Here is an 18249-nt window from a genome sequence, read left to right as displayed (position 1 = left end):
AACAACATAAACTGCAACTGAATTCCGTGTGGTACATTAGTCGTAATATGGTAGGTAACATTAGTCGGAATATTCATTCATTGAAACATTCATTCGTGTGATACATTACTCATAATGCTCATTCACCTGAACATTCATTCGTGTGATAAACACATTCATTCGTGTCATAACATTAATCGTTATGCTCATTCATGATAGCATTCATTCCTATGATACATTACTCATAATACTCATTCATTGAAGCATTCATTCGTGTGATACTTTACTCGTAATAGCCATTCATTGAAACATTCTTTCGTGTGATAAACACATTCATTCTTGGGATACATGATACAGTAGCCATTTTATTGAAAGATTTTGTCATTGACATTCATTCTGAAACTTCCACAATTTTTAAAATCTTGTATGAGCTAATTTTGGATCACCCTGCCTATTTCAGTTGACATTCAATTAAATTATGTTAGTAAAAACAACTCCCAAATTCTAGGTCCATAGACAGTTTTGTTTTACGCTGGTGATGCTTTACACTAGACTTTTCATCGTTTTGTTATAAACAAATTTAATTTATTTTAGACAGGAAACACCAAGTTAACGCCTGGTTCGACAGTTGGTTGCAGTTCATACGAATACTGTATTTTTCAAGAATAAAGTGTAGAGATATTAGGTTATTTTGAAGCAGAAGACGTGAAAAATGAGCAACGCCCTCACCGGGACTCGAACCTGAAACTCTCGAATACGTGCCGAGTGTGCTAACTCTTCAACCACGAAGGGATGGAGATTGAAAGGAGAAAATACCTTTTATATATATATGTGTGTGTGTGTGTGTAATAACAAAACTCCATAATCAAGAATACACTTAAAATTCTAACTGTATGTTCTTTTCATTTTTAGTGGCGACGTTCTCTTATTTGAAAGTACGTGGAATTAAATCCACAGCCCCGTAGTCAAGTTAATTCGTTGTGGTTCAATGTTAATTTTACCTACGTCATATTTGTTTTTGGAAAACACATTCTTATATTTATTTAACAATTTAATTAATTCAGGGTTTTCTTCCTCCATACTCGCTGAATCTGTTGTTATTTCACTACTTTGTTTTTTTCTGAGGATGGATCTAATTTCTTCCAACTGTATGATTCATAATCAATTTGCCAGTCTTCAGAAAGCTTGAAAGCCAACTCATGTCCACGCCACAAACAAATACCTGAAATGCTGCTATTGTTGTCTTCACCAAACAGGAGGACACTTCCAAAAGCATTCGTTCTTAATTTATCTAGTCTCTGGAACATACCTGAAATAAGATTACATCTTATGAAAACAAGAGTGAGTTCTTGAGGATAGAGATATTCACAACACCAAATCGAATAATTCTCAGGATCAAACTTCTCCAAAAAGTACTTCACAGATACACTTTCATCTTCATTACTGTAAACTCGCTTGAATTCATCCATGTTGAATGTCCCCTTAGGAAACTGTTCAAAGGGATCCTTGGATTTGGGTTCTTGAGCTAAGACTAATTCAGTCTCATCAGGTTCATCAGCAACTTCTTTTTTAGATTTCTGCTCCTTTTTCTTTTTTTCCTCTTTGGGCTTCTGAGGTTTTTCTTCTTTTCCTTTGGCTGGTTTATTTTTACCTAACTGTTGTTGAACCTCTGCATATTTTTTAGCATCAAATTGTGCCATTTTTTCACACATATATATATATATATCATGTAAAATAGTTTTATAAGAATAAATTGAATTTAGTTAAAAAATTAAATTTAAATATAAATTTAATTAAATATTCTTTGCGCCATTGCTGCAAGGAATGAAATTTAAATTTAAACAAATTAAAATTTAATTTTTAACAAACACGTATAAAGTAAAAAAGCAAATTTAAATCCTAAAAAAAAATAATAATAATTTTTAAAAAAATTTAAAAAAATGTGCAAACATATAAAAGATTTAATTCTCGAACTAATCTACAATATCATTTAAATTCAGAAGCATAAGCAAATCAAGTGCAAAATCAATCCATGAAAATAAATTCACTCATTTAGCAAATTAAAATTAAACTAAATAATTTTTTTTTAAATGCATAAGTGAATGACCGTTGAGTAGGCAGGAGACAGACTTATCAAGGGGAAGTTGCCTCCAAACCTAACTCTCCAATCATTCAATTCGTGTTTCGTCATTCATGCAGGCAAGGGTAAACGTCAAAACCAAAAGTAATACCAATAAAGTGGTACCCTTAGAAATTAACATTTAAGAATTAAATTTAAGAATAAAGTTCTAAAAGGAAAATACTAATGAAGTCTTTTGAGAAACAAGCAAGTAAAGTCAAGAATTAAATGAAACTTTTTTTTAATTAAATTTTTTATAAAATTAATTCCCTATAAAAAGTCTAGAAACCAATGTATTTTAGAAACCCTTGTCTACAGAAAACCTCCCCGACACGAATATGCATATCAATGCATATTATGAATATGCTCAATGCATATTATGAATATGCATATGCATATCATGTAATATATATATATATATATATATATATAATATGAGGCCACTGCCCCCAATGTATTACTATACTCCCCCCTCTTAAAGGACGATGGGGGATGGATTAAGAGACTTAATCGCCACATTCTAAAGGAGAAGAATTCCTATCCCCCACCTTTTTATTTAGTTCGAGCGCCACAGTAGAGACATTAGTTTATTTTGAAAAAGAAGACATGAAAAACGAGCTATGCCCTCGCCGGGACTCGGACTGGATTTCTGCGCGCCCAGTGTGCCAACCGTTACACCACGAAGGCATGCAGAAAGGAGGGAGAAAATACCTTATGCTTTAGGTATTAGGATTTATTTAGTAACTATATATTGTTTAGAAAATTTGCAAGAGATATTATGCGAACTGTGAATGAGAGTAAGAAGAATATTGGTATCGAGATATAACAAAGCAGAAAATCATACTGAAAGCAGAAATAATTGAAGTAACTTAATTTAAGATGAATTTTGTTCATATAAAGAAGATTTGACTAATAATAATAACTAACTGAAAGTAAAACTTATAAAGATTTTAAACTTATGTAAAAACACAGAAAGGGAAACAACACACTTATACACTATTTCACCGAGAGTGTTTGGAATGTATGTATCTGTTTTGGGTGTTTTTTTTTGTGTGTGTATGTGTGTGTGTGTTATGCTTTGTGGCTTGGTCTGTCCCCTCATAGCCATATCCCCTTCGCGCCGACTGTCACGTATACGTGCCAGAGCATTTTCCAGTTTACTACCGACTGTCACGTATTTGTGCCAGTACCCTGGAACGTTTTAGAAACTATAATTTCTCCCACAAGATGGCACTGTATGTCCATATGGTTTCAGATACGTGTACATTAGACCTTCTACTCGAAATGAGAGAAGCATGACTCACATACACGTGTTTTTGATTATATAAACAAACGGGGAACTAAATGTTTCCCGTTTTAAAATGTTGTTTTTGATTATATAAACAAACGGGGAACTAAATGGCGTGATTTATGACGTCTCTTTAAATCGCACGTGGTAGTTGTTTATTGTAAGTAGAAGTTTTATATGCGCTAACGCGTTGAGTATTTCGGTTTACAGTTCAGTTTTTAGAAAATAATAAGATCTTGTTAGACGTGAATTCTTTCTGTTTTTACCGTTGCAATGTCGAAGCGTCTAAAATGTTTAACAGAGCATGAAATAACAGAAATGATGCGAAATATTTTAGATATTGATTCTGAAATTCTGATATTCTGATACTGATTCTGAAAGATTAACTGAAAGACATTTTCCAAAACTTTGTTCAGAAGAGACTGATAAGAAAATGAGACGACGATGCTTCGTTTGTTCACATTCCCGGAAAAATCCTCCAAAACGGCAAATGAGTTATTACGAGTTCAAGGAATGTAACGTAGGACTGTGTGTAGATCCCTGTTTTCAAATTTTTCATACGAAAAGAGAATTTTAAGTAATATATTTAGTTTTCAGATGTATAATGTTAAAATTCATAAAATGGTGAGTAATTAAAATAAAATGTGTAAAATATGCATTTAAACAAGAAATAAGGTAATTAAAGTATATATATAAAAATATTTATAAAGCATAAGCCGTTTAAATACTCTATAGAGCATTATTAAACAATGCGTTGATACTTCGGAAATTTCATGGATTTAGGCTTAGTAGCAAAGAAGCCCCCGGCCCTGGAGAGACGCTCGCGGAAGACACTGCCGGCCTCCGCGATAAGCGCGCGTTTTCGCTACCCGGCTCGAAGGGGATATGGCAGGTTTCGCCTGCTAGGTGGGCTGGGGGCAGTGCTTAGAACGAACTAACTAACTATCCTCATGCTTCATTGAAACTGCTTTTTTCCTTTATTCTGAAACATTTTCATCTAGCCGGATCCTTCCCACCCAGTTCAGATCCTCAACATTGCTAACATGGAAAAAAACAAACAAAAGGTCAAGAGCATATTTTTCAACAACTTTTCTGTTCTAATTTCTCCTTCGCTTATGTATAGTACATTCCAGAATTCGAAGCACTTTACAGCATCAAAGTCGCGTTAGCATCCGTAAAGACACTTACTAGGAGTACAACAGCGAGGGAGGGAGAAGCTTGAGATTTCAAGTATCCAGATAACACGCGTCGACAACTTCCTCGCCCTATAAGGGTCTGCTTGTGAGTATAAAGTGGTTATTAGTAACTCTTATCGAGGGGCAGCAGGCTGCGAAATCGCTTTTCGAGCCGTCATTATGTATGTTCATAAACAGACGAAGGTGGGCGTTAAAGATAATGGTATCGAGAAAATGCTCTTGTCAGATTGTATCGTATAACAACACGTCAGCGTTATGAGAAGCACAGGTGAGAAGGGATCCATCTCTGATATAAGAACGTAAAAACAAAAATCTGATGCCCCCACCACATGATTCCTTGAACGGAATATTAACCCGGCGGAAGTCGCACCAAGAAAAGTTACTAGAACGGGCGCGTGGGGTATCACATACCCCAATATTTAAAATACAATAAAAATAGCATTATTAAGTTTTAAAACTTTTTTTTTTGTTCTCGTGTATTATAAATAAGTGAATAATAATTGGGTTTCAAAAAATTAATTTCCGAAATAATCTTAGAGTTAAAATTACGATAAATGAAAATAATAAACATCATGCCTCTAAGTTTAATTGCATCTCTAATACACCATGCTTGCTTTTTTTTTATTTCTTCACACTTTGAACGAAATACATTCATGTGTTCTTGGCACAGAATGCTTTCACATTTTAAACATTGCATTCACGTTCTTCTGTCCTTGGCGCGAGGGCAAAAGATTTAACACATCTTTCATACTTAGTTGTTTCTAATTTCATGCATTCGTTTTAATTCTTCCTCGAAACTTCTGCTTTTGTTTTGCATACAGTACTTCAATTTCTTGGAAAAGTATTAATCTCTGATCTTTGTTCAATACCTTTTTTCATTAATTGTAATGCTAAGTCCTTCAAAAACAGACTTCTGTTTCTTGTTGGTGGATTAGCAATTGAATGTAATATAATTCAAGCATTTATTACAGCAACATTCAGTGCAGGAAAGAAAATTACCATTGGCCACCTTCTCGTTATTCTGGCAATTGAATAATTGGCTGACATTTCGTTACCCATATCCACTGCTCCTTTAGTCATATTATTAAAACATATAATTCCTAACGTTTTATTTTCTCCAATAGTATCATCTGTACTATAATCGTTATATAATATTATAATGTTATAATGATCGTTATATAAAGCATAAGAACAGTTTCTCCTTTTTTAGGACCATCAGGAATTAATGTTTTATCTTTTTCGAAACCAAAACATTGTAGAAAATATTCTTAGTTTCATCTTCAGTTTCCGAAATGCAATCTTCATCGCTTTCAAATATTTCTAATAAATCTCGCATGCGTTGCATCTCCAGTTCATAGGGACTCATTCTTTTTACCATAATGCAGTTAGAAATTTTTAAGAATTTAATGTCAAGTACTTTAAAATCACTTGCGAGTAGAAATATTTACTGTTACACTCTAGAAATAAATTTCTGAACTACATATTCAGTCAGAAAAACACTTACGCGGACAGGCGCGTGGGGTGTGTCATACCCAGTTCCAACAAAATACCGATAAATCTTTTTCTGAAACACACAGGCAAAGAAAAAGCGGTTCTGAAAGTCAACCACAACTAGAAACTCAGCTACTGAAAGCAGCACAGAATTTCAGTTTCACAAGTTAGGAATATTCCACTTTTATGTAGGGTTGGGGTATGATACACCCCACGCGCCTTCCCGCGGGTTAAATCATACGCATTTTTTGCTGCATTTCATTTGAACTTATTTCCTCGAATTTCATTACAGATGGATTTCTCATTCAATTAATTCAGTTCTCACTTCGTGAAAAGACAAAAATGCATAAAACCTAAAAATATCTTCATTTAAAAAGTTAAAAAATATAGAAAAATATAAAACAGCAAACACAATTAAAACAATTAACCCTTTGTTGCATACAAATAATCTAGAGAAGTTAAACGAAAATGTTTGTATTTTTTCTACTTAAAATAACCTTAGTAATAATAAAAAAAATTAATCGTATTCAAATTTCGTTTTAAATAATGGTTGCAGTTTATTCACTACAGTGGACAGCATGCATATATGTACATGCATACAAATCCCTTCCCAACGATTAACGGTCATTGCATTTGAAATCATTTCCTGCCTTGTTTGCAGTCATCATTACCATCTTCTAAAGGATAAATCTACAACTGACATGTACATACAAATCCCTCAAAATACCTTCACTTCGTCGATTGTGATTGAATTCATTTTGCTACGATTTTGTAACCTGTACCTATTGGATTCAAATATCAAATATTCTAGAAATTCCTTGCCAAACATAAACATTTCCAGTGGTGTTTTGACTTGATAAGCAGTACATTTGGGTTTCAATTCACTCTTTTCGGTAGATCTTTATCTACCCACTCTACAATTTTCTTAAACTGACATTTAAAATAAAATTACTAATTATGAATAAAAAATGGCAGTATAAGAAAATGTAAGCAATATTATATAATGTTTACTATGAGACATTGTACGAACTTGGAAACAGAAATAGCAGCCATTTTCCAAATAGCAATGCTTTACTTAGTGATGCTATACAGCCATCTAGGATTGACAGTTGAAAGTTCTAATAATATAGAATGAATAAACACGGGAATGGAATCTGTTAAGGCATTTACAGAAGAATAAACAAATTTAAATTTTTCTCTACTATCGTGGACATGATGCAACAAAGGGTTGAAAAACAATCTTTACAATTAATATTAGAGTTTCTACTCTAAAACAAGCAATTCGGACAACGTGCAAGAAGGCAGATTTTTCGGTCCACAAAACTGAAAGTTTACTTCTGGTTCCACTCGGCAAAAAGACACTGAAGGAGCAGAAACTGACTTAATTCACTATTCTGCTAATTTTCAAATGCAAACAAATATGGCTCCTATAGTAAACAAAATTAGGCTTAGCCTCACTTAAAAACTTTTAAATTGTTGATAATTCTACAAATATTGCATGCAGATTTACTAAAGGCATAAAATCCTAAAGCTGAAGATAAGAACAACATAATTCAATCATTTCGAAAGCAAAAAATGCGCAATTTACAGACATATAAGAATACAGAAACTGAGCTCACCGAGCCGAGTAACAGAGTGAATATATATACATATATACTTTTGGTGCAGCCGATTGCAACAAAAAGGGAGGTGCACAACTACATGTTATAACAGTCCAATATACAAAATTTCAACGATCTGAGGCTACTCGTTTCTGAGTTATGCCAGATACGTACACAGAGACGTACATGCATATGTACGAGATACCATAGACGTACAGACGTACGTACAGACGTCACGAAAAATTCTTCAGAATCAATTTCAAATCAAATTTTGGTGAAAAACAGTCCTTTATTCTGTCCTTAAGCACAGATGCTTCGATCTACGATTCAAATTATGCCAAATTGCCAATTTTCGTAAAAAATCGCACCAGTACTTTTTAAAAAATTAGCTCTCAAAATTTTAGCTCCTCAATGTTAATTGAATTTGATATATATTTATTAATATATCTTTTTTATTAAACTTGCTTGATTCCTTCTTCTAAAATCCGAAATTCAGGCTTAATCTAAATATAATTCGTACATTTTTATGACATATTTTTCTAGGCAAATTTGCAAAGAATTAAGAGTTTTTTTTAATTCAAAATTTCCTAAGATATACGCAAACTTACATATTCGCGTGTTTTGAATTTTGGCGTATTCGTTACAAGCGAAAATAACGTCAAATATTGTTTGCGCACTTTTTTAAAATTATTTAAAAGTAATGAAAGTGGCCTTTTTTCCTCTCGTGTACAATGAAAAAAGGGAAAAGAAAATAGGAAGTTAATAATAAATTAAGAAGTTTGCCAAGCGAACTTGGCGAAAACTGAAAAAATGTGACAAGACAATTTTTTTAATTTCTCCGTAAATTTCGCACCTAATTTCACAAAATTTAATATTTAAGAATAATTTGAGTTCTAGAATTGAACTATGAAAAAACATTTACATCTCTTTTCAGACAAGTCCAGTTTTGTGTCAAAATACCAATATTATAACAATACTATATATATATAAATCTAATATATACCCTAAGTTGACATGAAAAACGCACCTTAAATTTCGTCAATCGGCTCGGAAGAAAGCCCAGTAGGACAGAACTGTCCCCCTTCCCCCTTTTTTTTTTTTTTTTTTTTTTTTTGCGCAGAGTACATCTATTGAAAAAATGAAAGCTTTTGACGAAAAGGAGTCACTTTTGAAATGGCTGTAAATGTCACCACTTTCTGAACTTGAAATTTTTCGAAATAGTTTCTGACTCATGGATTTATCGCTTGTTTCTTACTTCTGTTATTATTGGAGATTATATTCAAAGAAAAGAATGCTATTCTAAATAGCGCTGACACTTCCGTTCGATTCGATGTTTTCCTTGAGGCCATTGGCGGGAAAAGTGCTAGTTCTTTTTTTTTTTTTTTTTTTTTTTTTTTCATTTAGTTTTGCATTTTGTTCCTTAATCAGCAGGAAAGCGATTAAGAACGACTTTTAAATGTCGAGGGATGGGGAAGGTAATGCTAAAATAACAAAAAAGGAGGAGGGAATAAATACTTTTACTGGTGAAGCTCTTTCGTCTAAATTCATTCTAAAAATGTCAGCAAAATAATCTTTTAATTCCAGAGTAATTCCACAGTAACGAACACCCAATTAAGCCTAGTATTTAATGCTAATTTGTTTTTTTCCGCTGTACAAACTATGGTAATGAGTCTAAGGTATTTTATACGTTAATTCCTTTGAAATCTTTCTAAGGAGTTACGTGTCATTTACTGTACAAAAGGTAATCGCTAAACAGTGAGTTTGAAATTTTTGTCTAGAAAATTTTTTATGTATAATCAAGTTATAAATTATTTCTCTGCTTTAAAATGCACTAAAAATGCATGTGCAATTTACACTATTAAAATAAAATAAAGTACATGAGAATATTTCGTGATACAGTGACGCTTTCGCTATCTAAATTCATTTTTTAAATCATTATAATTTAACAACAGAATTATCGCATAACATTTGATTACATTACACGAAAGATAAGAATAGCAGTACCAGATGGTACATATATAGACAGTACAGCTGGTACCAGGTGGTAGAAGCAAAAATATCGTGCACGAAAATGTCGAAGAGTAAACATCGCCGTACAAAAAATCGTGGAAGAACAGAAAAATAAATAGAAAACATCGCCGTTCTAAAGCACCGTGGCACAAACAAATCGTCGGTCGAATAAAAGGCGGTTCAAAAGTTCGCAGTTTAAAAATATTATCGTCGAAAATGTCGGAGTAAAATATAAAGCACCTGCAAATCATCGCATGATGAAAACATGTCATCATAGACGTGTTTTTCAAGCTTTAAATGTTGCAAATAGATATTCACATAACCATTTGTGGACGCTATAAGAGATGAGGAATATTTTTACTTTTATATGTCATATTTTTGAATTAGCTAATTAATGTTTGCTGAAAAAGTAAGAAGGAAACTCAGACATTCAGAAACTGAAAATGAGAAGAAAATGAATCCTACTTATACCAGTAAATGCAATTTTAAACTTGCATATTTAGGTTATTAAGTAATTAGTCTCCTTTATAATGTTTATTGGTAATTTTGCATGAAAAATATAGTCAAATTGAATTATGGTAACTTGGCGATTTTTTGGCGAAAATTTGGCGACCAACCCTGCTACAGCAACTTGCTAGTTTTTGTTTGGACGGCATTTTGTGTAAACGCATGTTTTTTTTTTTTTTTTTTTTTTTCCACTTAACTTTTTTTTCCAACAATCTGCTAGTCGAATTACGCTTATACTAGAACTTTTATGGAACAAAAGTGCTTAATCATGACGAAGATTAGGTGCGAAATTGGGAGAAAGTGCAGAATCGCAAACTGCTTTTTAAGAATTGCACATACACTGTATCCATGTGCACGTCGACCTATTTTCACTTAAAAAAAAAATCCCAGAATTGCATAAAAATGACATTGCGCACACTCTTTACTTTATCCATGTACACTGCTAAATTCCTAGCTAGTACTCTTTATCGCCTTACCGAAATGTCGCCAAACTACCTGTTACCATATTCCAAAGATTAGCCCAAAAAACAATTAGAGAAAAAAAATTCATAAAAGATTTATAAAATATTATAGAAAAAAATCTGAAAGGTTTCAGATATTAACGGGTCGACAGAAGGGTTTATGAAGGTTTTTTTACGCTCTCGATAGGGTCGCAGGCTACCAGTCTTCTGTTACACAAACTTCTATTAACCTATTTTATTTTATTTATTTATTTATTTGCGCCCACCAGCGGCCGAGCGGTAAAGACGCTGAACACTGGTAGTTCGGTCCGAGGTTCGAATCCCGCGAACGGGCTGGCTGCATGGGCGTTTTCGTGGTTTTCCCCATGTGTAACGTGTATACGAGGCAGTTTCCCTTAGAAAGTCCTCCACGAAAGGCATCCCTCCCCTTAGGCAGATAGCCCTAGTGTGCTTTGCCATAATTAAATACACCACCACCTATTTATTTATTTTGGTCTTTTTAGCTTTCGTCATATGCAATTTAACAGCAAATTTGCAAACGTTTTAAGTAGCATAACAGCATACGTTTAGAATTTCTAATACATCGTTACGCGTTGGCATACCATTTTTACATCTCTTTTCTCTGTTGTGTTTTTTTTTTTTTTTTTTTTTTTTTTATTATTATTATTATTATTATTATTATATCAATGTTCAGTTTTCTTTCTAAGAAGGCTTTACAAAATATTCCTTTCGCTTTTTGTTATCAACGTTTTGTCGGTTTCCTTTATTTTTTAAATATCACGTTCTTGGTGCCACATAAAGTTGGTATAGACACAAAATATTTAAAAACAGCATACCATTAGAATTTGTGATATACGGTCTCACATACTTGAGATAAAAATGCTTTTATTCCGTACAATGTTGCAACTGCTCGCTTTCAAATCATTCAGTTTGTTAAATCAAAAATTCGTTAAATTTTACAAAATATGAGATATATTAAAAAAAAAAAACAAATTCCAAATTCAAAACTCGGGCTTCTAGATGATGCTCGGGTGGAGGACTACGTTATTCAGAATTTGATAGGTCTAGATTTTTTTTTCACAGTACGAGAAGCAAACATACATTCATGCAGATTCTTCATTATTTAATTTCTTTGAATATATTACAGGGCAATAATATTTGGTGGTAACAGTTTGAAAAATAATACAACGCATTTAAGGGTTTCGAAGAAAAATACCGTTTCGAGACTAAAGACCTATTCGGGACTGTCGTCCCTTTCGGGCTAAAAGGGAGGATGAGCAAAGGCGTGAGGTTAAACTTATTAAATTTGTTTATTTAATTATCAAATTACTTGCTTTCGCTTTGTAATCTGATATTCTTTCCGTGAAAATTAAATTTTGTTTTGTTTCAGTTTATTCCTCTTCTTAAAGAGTCATTAACGTTTCTGTAATTTTATAAAAGAGATTAATTAATTAGTGACCTGTATTGGTTAAGTGAGAACGTCGAAAATGTTACGAACTAATGTAAGTAGAATTCGTTTTCTACTTATATTCAGTTTTTGAATGCTTATGTTTCCTTCTTACTTTTTCAGCAAAAAATTATTAGTTAACTTAAAAATATGAAATAGGAAAGTAAAAAAGTAAAAAAATACTCATCTTGCCTTTAAATTACTATACAAGTATGTATTTACAGCTTTTAAGCGATGTTATCGTCATGCGATGACTTGTAGGTGTTTTATTTTATCACGATATTTTCGACGACGTTGCTTTGAGACTGCGAAGCTTTTGAACAGCTTTATTTTCGACACCGATGTTTTCAGAACTGTAATGTTTTCTCTTTGCTTTCTCTTTCCCAACGATGTTCTGTTAAGACGATGTTTTCGTCGTGCGCTCTTTTCATCCGCGATGATTACGGCGGACACCCATAGAAGTGGATGGAACACCAGAATTTCACCTTAGTCATACACGTGCAGTCACTCAGGCTCGAGATAAAAATGTTTTATTCCGTACATAGTTGCCACTGCTCGCTTTGAAAGAGTTGAGTTTTAATTATCTCAAGCGGGCGAGACTGTTGCCACTCGGAAAAATGAGAGCGAAAATTAGCCTTTTCAGAGTTTTTAATACACTGACTACCAATAAGTATTTGGACACCTGTGATAGAAAAGAAAAACTAACTTTATTCAAAATCAATAGTTGGTAGAGCCTCCACGAGAGGTAATTACAGCGTGTACCCTCCGGGGCATACTTTCCACAAGCCTTTGTATGACAGCTAGTGGTATTTTCTTCCACTCGGCTTGGAGAAGACATAGAAGTTCCTTCACCGATTTTGCACGGGTAGTGCACCTCTGAATTCGGCGATGCAACTCGTCCCAGAGGTTCTCGATAGGGTTCAGGTCTGGACCCTGGACAGGCGAGTCCATTCGATGAACTCCATTGGCACCATACCAAACCTTGGTTAACGTCGAAACATGACAACTGGCATTGACGTCCTGAAAGTACAGGGGTCCAACCCGTAAAACTGCCACAACGTAGGAAGCACATTGTCATCCAAAATAGCGCTGTAGGCATCGGAGTCGAGCTTACCATGAATGGGGACCAAGGGTCCCAGCCCATACCAGGAGAAACACCCCCAGACCATAATTCCACCTCCGCCGAACTTGACTGTTGGCACAATGCATTCTGGCAGGAGACGTTCTCCAGGTAGACGCCAGAACCAGACCCTGCCATTAGAACGGCAAAGGGTGAACCTTGATTCGTCACTCCAAAGAACCCCCTTTCCACTGATCTACGGTCCAATTTCGATGTGCTTTGCACCACATTAACCGAGCAGCGCGGTTGGACTTTGTGATCAAAGGCTTATGGGCAGCAGCACGACCATCAAAACCAAGCAGATGTGCTTCCTTACGGATGGTATTCTTTGAAACAATACTCCCGGATGCCTGTTGAAGCTCCTCGTGGATGAGGGCCATCGGTTGGGTGTGGTTCTTCCGAATTTCTCTGGACAGCACTCGTCGGTCTCTATCTCCCAGTTTCGTTGGTCTGCCGACTCGGGGCACATTCCGACAATCACCTCTCACCTTCCACCTCTTAATCACATAGGCCACTGTCGATATTGGGTACTTCAGATCGCTAGATATGTCCTTTAAGGATCGGCCACATTTGTGATACTCGATAATTATACCTTTCTCGAAATCAGAGAGCTCCGAACTGCGAGGCATCTTGCATGCGACTAAAGCCGATGCTGTTTCCTACACGATATATAACGGCGGAGTCCGTAACGTACCTAAGGACCGCAGATATCGTCATTTGCATATGTGTCCAAATACTTATTGGTAGTCAGTGTATATATCTCTGATTTTAAGGACTGTTTTGTGGGAGGAAGAGGACGTCGACCTTTTCCAGGACCCAGAAAAGAATGGTAGGAATTTGGTGATAGCTATAGTAGTGACTGAGTTATTCGCGAACAAACCAAACCCCCACACGGTTATCATTCTTTATATATATACTAGCAGAAGTACCCGATGGCGGTTAAGTTAGATTGAGAGTAATGCATCTAACAACAGAGAGAACGATACTGCTGTAATCCTTCTCTAATAACGATGAAAAATGTACGATTTATAGTCATACATTTTTCAGTCTAATTCACAAGTCAAACAACAAAAATCAGCGTTATATTTACCAAATTTTCACAGGACTAGTTTCGATGGTTTTACCGAACCACCATCTTCAGCTGCAAAACCGCAAATGAGCCAGATAGGAAATAATGATTAGATAAGATAAGAAAGCCTGGACAAGAATAAGCAAGTGGCGCCATCTGTTGGTGAAACCAGAACTAAAACATAATTTCTTTAAAGGCCGAAGGCAAATTTGGATTGGAATTGGGATCGTTAACTAGAACAGAAAGATTTTTATGAATGTGAAATGCCTCTAGAAAATCCAGTTCTCCAATGGAAGATGTTTTTTGAATAATTTTGGCAGCAGAAAAACTGAAAGTGTGGTTTTCGGACCAACAATGTTGAGCAACAGAAGACTTCTGTGTTTCCTTTTTTCTAACATATGCCTCATGTTCCTTGACGCGAAATTTTAAGGCTCTCTTAGTTTGGCCAATGTAAATTAAACCACACTGGCAAGGAATCCTATAAATACCCCAGGAATTCATATCCGGAATGGGGTCCTTGAGTATGGAACTCGAAATTTTATTGATGGGAGAATAAACAACCCGAAAGTTAAATTTCTGCAAAATATGTGCAACTCTATAGCTAATTGATGGAAAGAAGGGAATGACAACAGAATTTTTATAATCTCCTAAAACAAGGGTCTGCCTTTTAGTGTGTTGAGATGAGAATTTTTTAACTGCTTGATTAATAATGTTGGGTGGAAAGCCCCTGTCAATAGCTATTGCTTTTAAATAATTTAGTTCTTCATCAAGGGCTAGTTTGGAGGAGCAAACTTGAAGAGCACGGAAAACATAGGAATAAAATTAAGCTAACTTTTGTTTAGTCGGATGACATGATTTAAAGTGTGGTGGAAGGCAAACCGATGAAGGTTTACGGTAAACCGTAGTACTGAAGTTGGATGTGTTACGTGTGACCAGAATGTCGAGAAACGGAAGAGAATTGCAAGTCTCAAGTTCAAAAGTGAACTGAATAGCAGGATCAATAGAATTCATTGTTGAAAGAACTCTATTTAAATCATCTTTATTACCTTCAAACAGAGTAAAAGTATCGTCTACGTAGCGGAACCATGCCGGGAAGTTTAAAGTTTCAAACAATTTTGATTCATAATAATGCATGTAGATATCAGCCAGGATGGGACTGAGGGGGCTTCCCATGGCTAATCCCTCAGTTTGCTTGTAATATTTATTTTGGAAAACAAAATGTGTTTTTTTCAAACAGAGTTGAGTGAGAGAAATTAGCTCATCAATTTCGATGCAAGAGAAATGAAATTCGTGAAGTCTGATTTCTAGACATCTTAATGCACCCTCCACTGGGACATTGGTGAATAATGATTTTACATCAAAAGAAACCATGAGTAAATTACTAGGAGAAATGTTTTTAACTTTTTTTACAAACTCTATTGAATTTTTTATGGTGTAAATGTTATTGTCTAAGAGAGTTGAAAATCTAGAAACTAAATATTTAGCTAATGGATACGAGGCAGTACCTAAATTTGATACAATAGGGCGGAAAGGAATACCACTTTTATGAATTTTGGGAAGAGCATATAATCTGGCACAATTCGCAACAGATGGGATAAGTGAATGCTTTAAGTTGCCTGAAATGATTTGCGAAGATTTGATCGCAGTTTTTATTTTTGACAAGTCCGAAGGTGAAGGATCTTTAGGGATCGGATTATATGGTCCTTCGTTTAAGAGTTTAGTGACACCATCGATGTAAGTGTTCCTATCCATGACGACTATCTGGCCACCTTTGTCGGCCTTTGAAATAATAATATCCGGGTTAGAATGAATTTCACGCAATGTAGCTCTTTCTCTCGCAGTTAGATTTGGTTTCAAAGGTTTATTATTGAATTTCACATTATGAGCGATGAAATTCAATAATAAACCTTTGAAACCAATGCAATTTAACGATGTTTTTGCGTGATATTTGTACGTAAGGACAGAATAAAATACTCTTTTCCTTCAAAAAAATTATAAAAATGCTTTAAAATAAATTCTGAAGAGAATTTTTCGTGGCGTCTGTACGAACGTATGTACATACGTGCGTACGTAAGTATGTCGCATAACTCAAAAACGAGTAGCCTCACAACGTTGAAATTTTGTATATAGAACTGCTATAACATGTAGATGTGCACCTCGTATTTTGGTTGCAATCAGCCGCTCCAAACGTATATAAGTATATTTATATATATATCCACTCTGTTACCCGGCACAGTGATCTCAGTTTCTTAACTCTTATATGTTTGTAAATTGTACATTTTTTGCTTTAAAATTTGCTTTAAATTATGTTGTTCTTGTCTTCTAGTTAAGGTTTCTATGCCCTTAGTAAATCTGTATGCAATATTTTTAGACTTATCAACAATTTTAAAGTTGTTTAAGTGCCACTAAGCCTAATAATTTTTTTTTTGATGGCGGCCATTGCTTGTTTACATTTGAAACAGCAGAGTAGTGGTTTTATTGCCAATCTAGAGAAACGTAGCTTCGCAACAACAAAGATAACGCCTTCATTTATTATTGCGAATTAAATCATGCTTAATCCTTTCTGGAATTTTTTCGAGGAAATAAGTGTTTAAGATTTACTTAATTTTTAATAATTTAATTTTTAATAATTAGTAATTTTTAATACAGATATTTTGAGCTTTTATGTATTTTTGCCTTGTCGCGAAGTGAGAACTGAATTAATTGAATGAGAAATACTCAACCGTCTGTGAAAAACTGTTTCTTTTTTGTTTTGTTTGCTTAATTTATTTTATAAATCGTTCTAGCTTTATTATAGTATTTGAATAGAATATGTGGCAACGATTAGATAATTCTTTAAATGATATAAATTTTGTGCATTTTGAGTTATAATATGAACGAAATATAATACTGTTAAGTGAACCTAGCGCCAGAGTGTCGCTATGCTAAACAAATAGAGTGAATTTTAAAGAATGCCCTTATTCTATTGTGGTTTATGCGCTGTCGGCGAGGCAGATTTATTTCAATCCAATAAGTTTAAACGAAATGCAAGAAAAAAATGTGTATAATTAAATATTCCGTACAAGGAAGTCATGTGGTGTACACATCAGATTTTTTTATATATACAGAGATAACAATGCTTTTTTTTGGATGTAGAGTATGAAAAATATTATTTTAGCATGATATCTTGACACTATTTTAATATTTATATCTCCTTTAATTAATTTTTCTTTGTAGCTATACCTCATTTTTGAAATCCTCCGAAATTTTAATTCAATCTTTTTAAATTAAAATACTTGCTGTTTTGACTGCTTTTTTTGTCACAAATTTTATCATAGTGAAGCCGCACAATACCGTTGTTGGCTTGGGCCGTGTGCACCTTGTTGATGCCCAGGGTTTTGCCTAATCCCCCCACCCAATTTTGCGAGAGCATTTCTTGGAGAATAGATCCAAAGATATGGAATCACACCAAACCACTCAAGAGGATTTTCAGCTCACCGTCAATCATAAGTGCCTCACGCCTCAAAGACCCTACATATTTACAAACACCCAAGCCTTCTGTGGGATTCGAATTCGAATCCAAAGATATGGCAACCAGCAACACTTGTAGACAACACTTGCAGCATTAGGTAAAATTACCTAATGTAAAGCAAAAGAGATGAAAAATTAGCAATGCTTTAGCCGGGACTCGAACCACTCTCAAATTCGCGTCGATCGTGCTGACCACTACACTACGAAGGCATGCTAAGAAGGCAGGAGAAATACCTTACACATTAACCACTATACAGATCATCGTTATAGTTAGAATACTTATTAGGCGCTATTATGGTCACTAAGATGTTATATTAGACTATTTTAATATACCAAAGTCTCGAGGGTTATTTGCCTAAGAGGAGGAATGACTTCTTGGAGGGTTTTCTGAGGTAAACCGGCTTTTATTCATGCTACACATGGAATGCAACGAAAAACCAACCATGCAGCC

At 34.5% G+C, this 18249-nt stretch overlaps 1 protein-coding gene and 1 pseudogene across 2 annotated transcripts in view; both read right to left on the bottom strand.

Annotated features, from left to right (window-relative positions):
• LOC118184887 (receptor-type tyrosine-protein phosphatase kappa-like) overlaps positions 1-18249 on the bottom strand; it is a 640424-nt gene that overhangs the window by 608828 nt on the left and 13347 nt on the right. The gene's annotated exons all lie outside the window — the stretch shown is intronic.
• On the bottom strand, positions 1077-1691 carry LOC118187294 (elongation factor 1-gamma pseudogene; annotated as a pseudogene).

This window comes from Stegodyphus dumicola, chromosome 3 (genome assembly GCF_044657685.1).
Source record: "Stegodyphus dumicola isolate Sdum_Otavi_A_Nest chromosome 3, ASM4465768v1".
NCBI classification, from domain to species: Eukaryota; Metazoa; Arthropoda; class Arachnida; order Araneae; family Eresidae; genus Stegodyphus; species Stegodyphus dumicola.
Note: the sequence above shows the minus strand (reverse complement) of the source record. Positions and strands in the feature narration are given on the sequence as shown.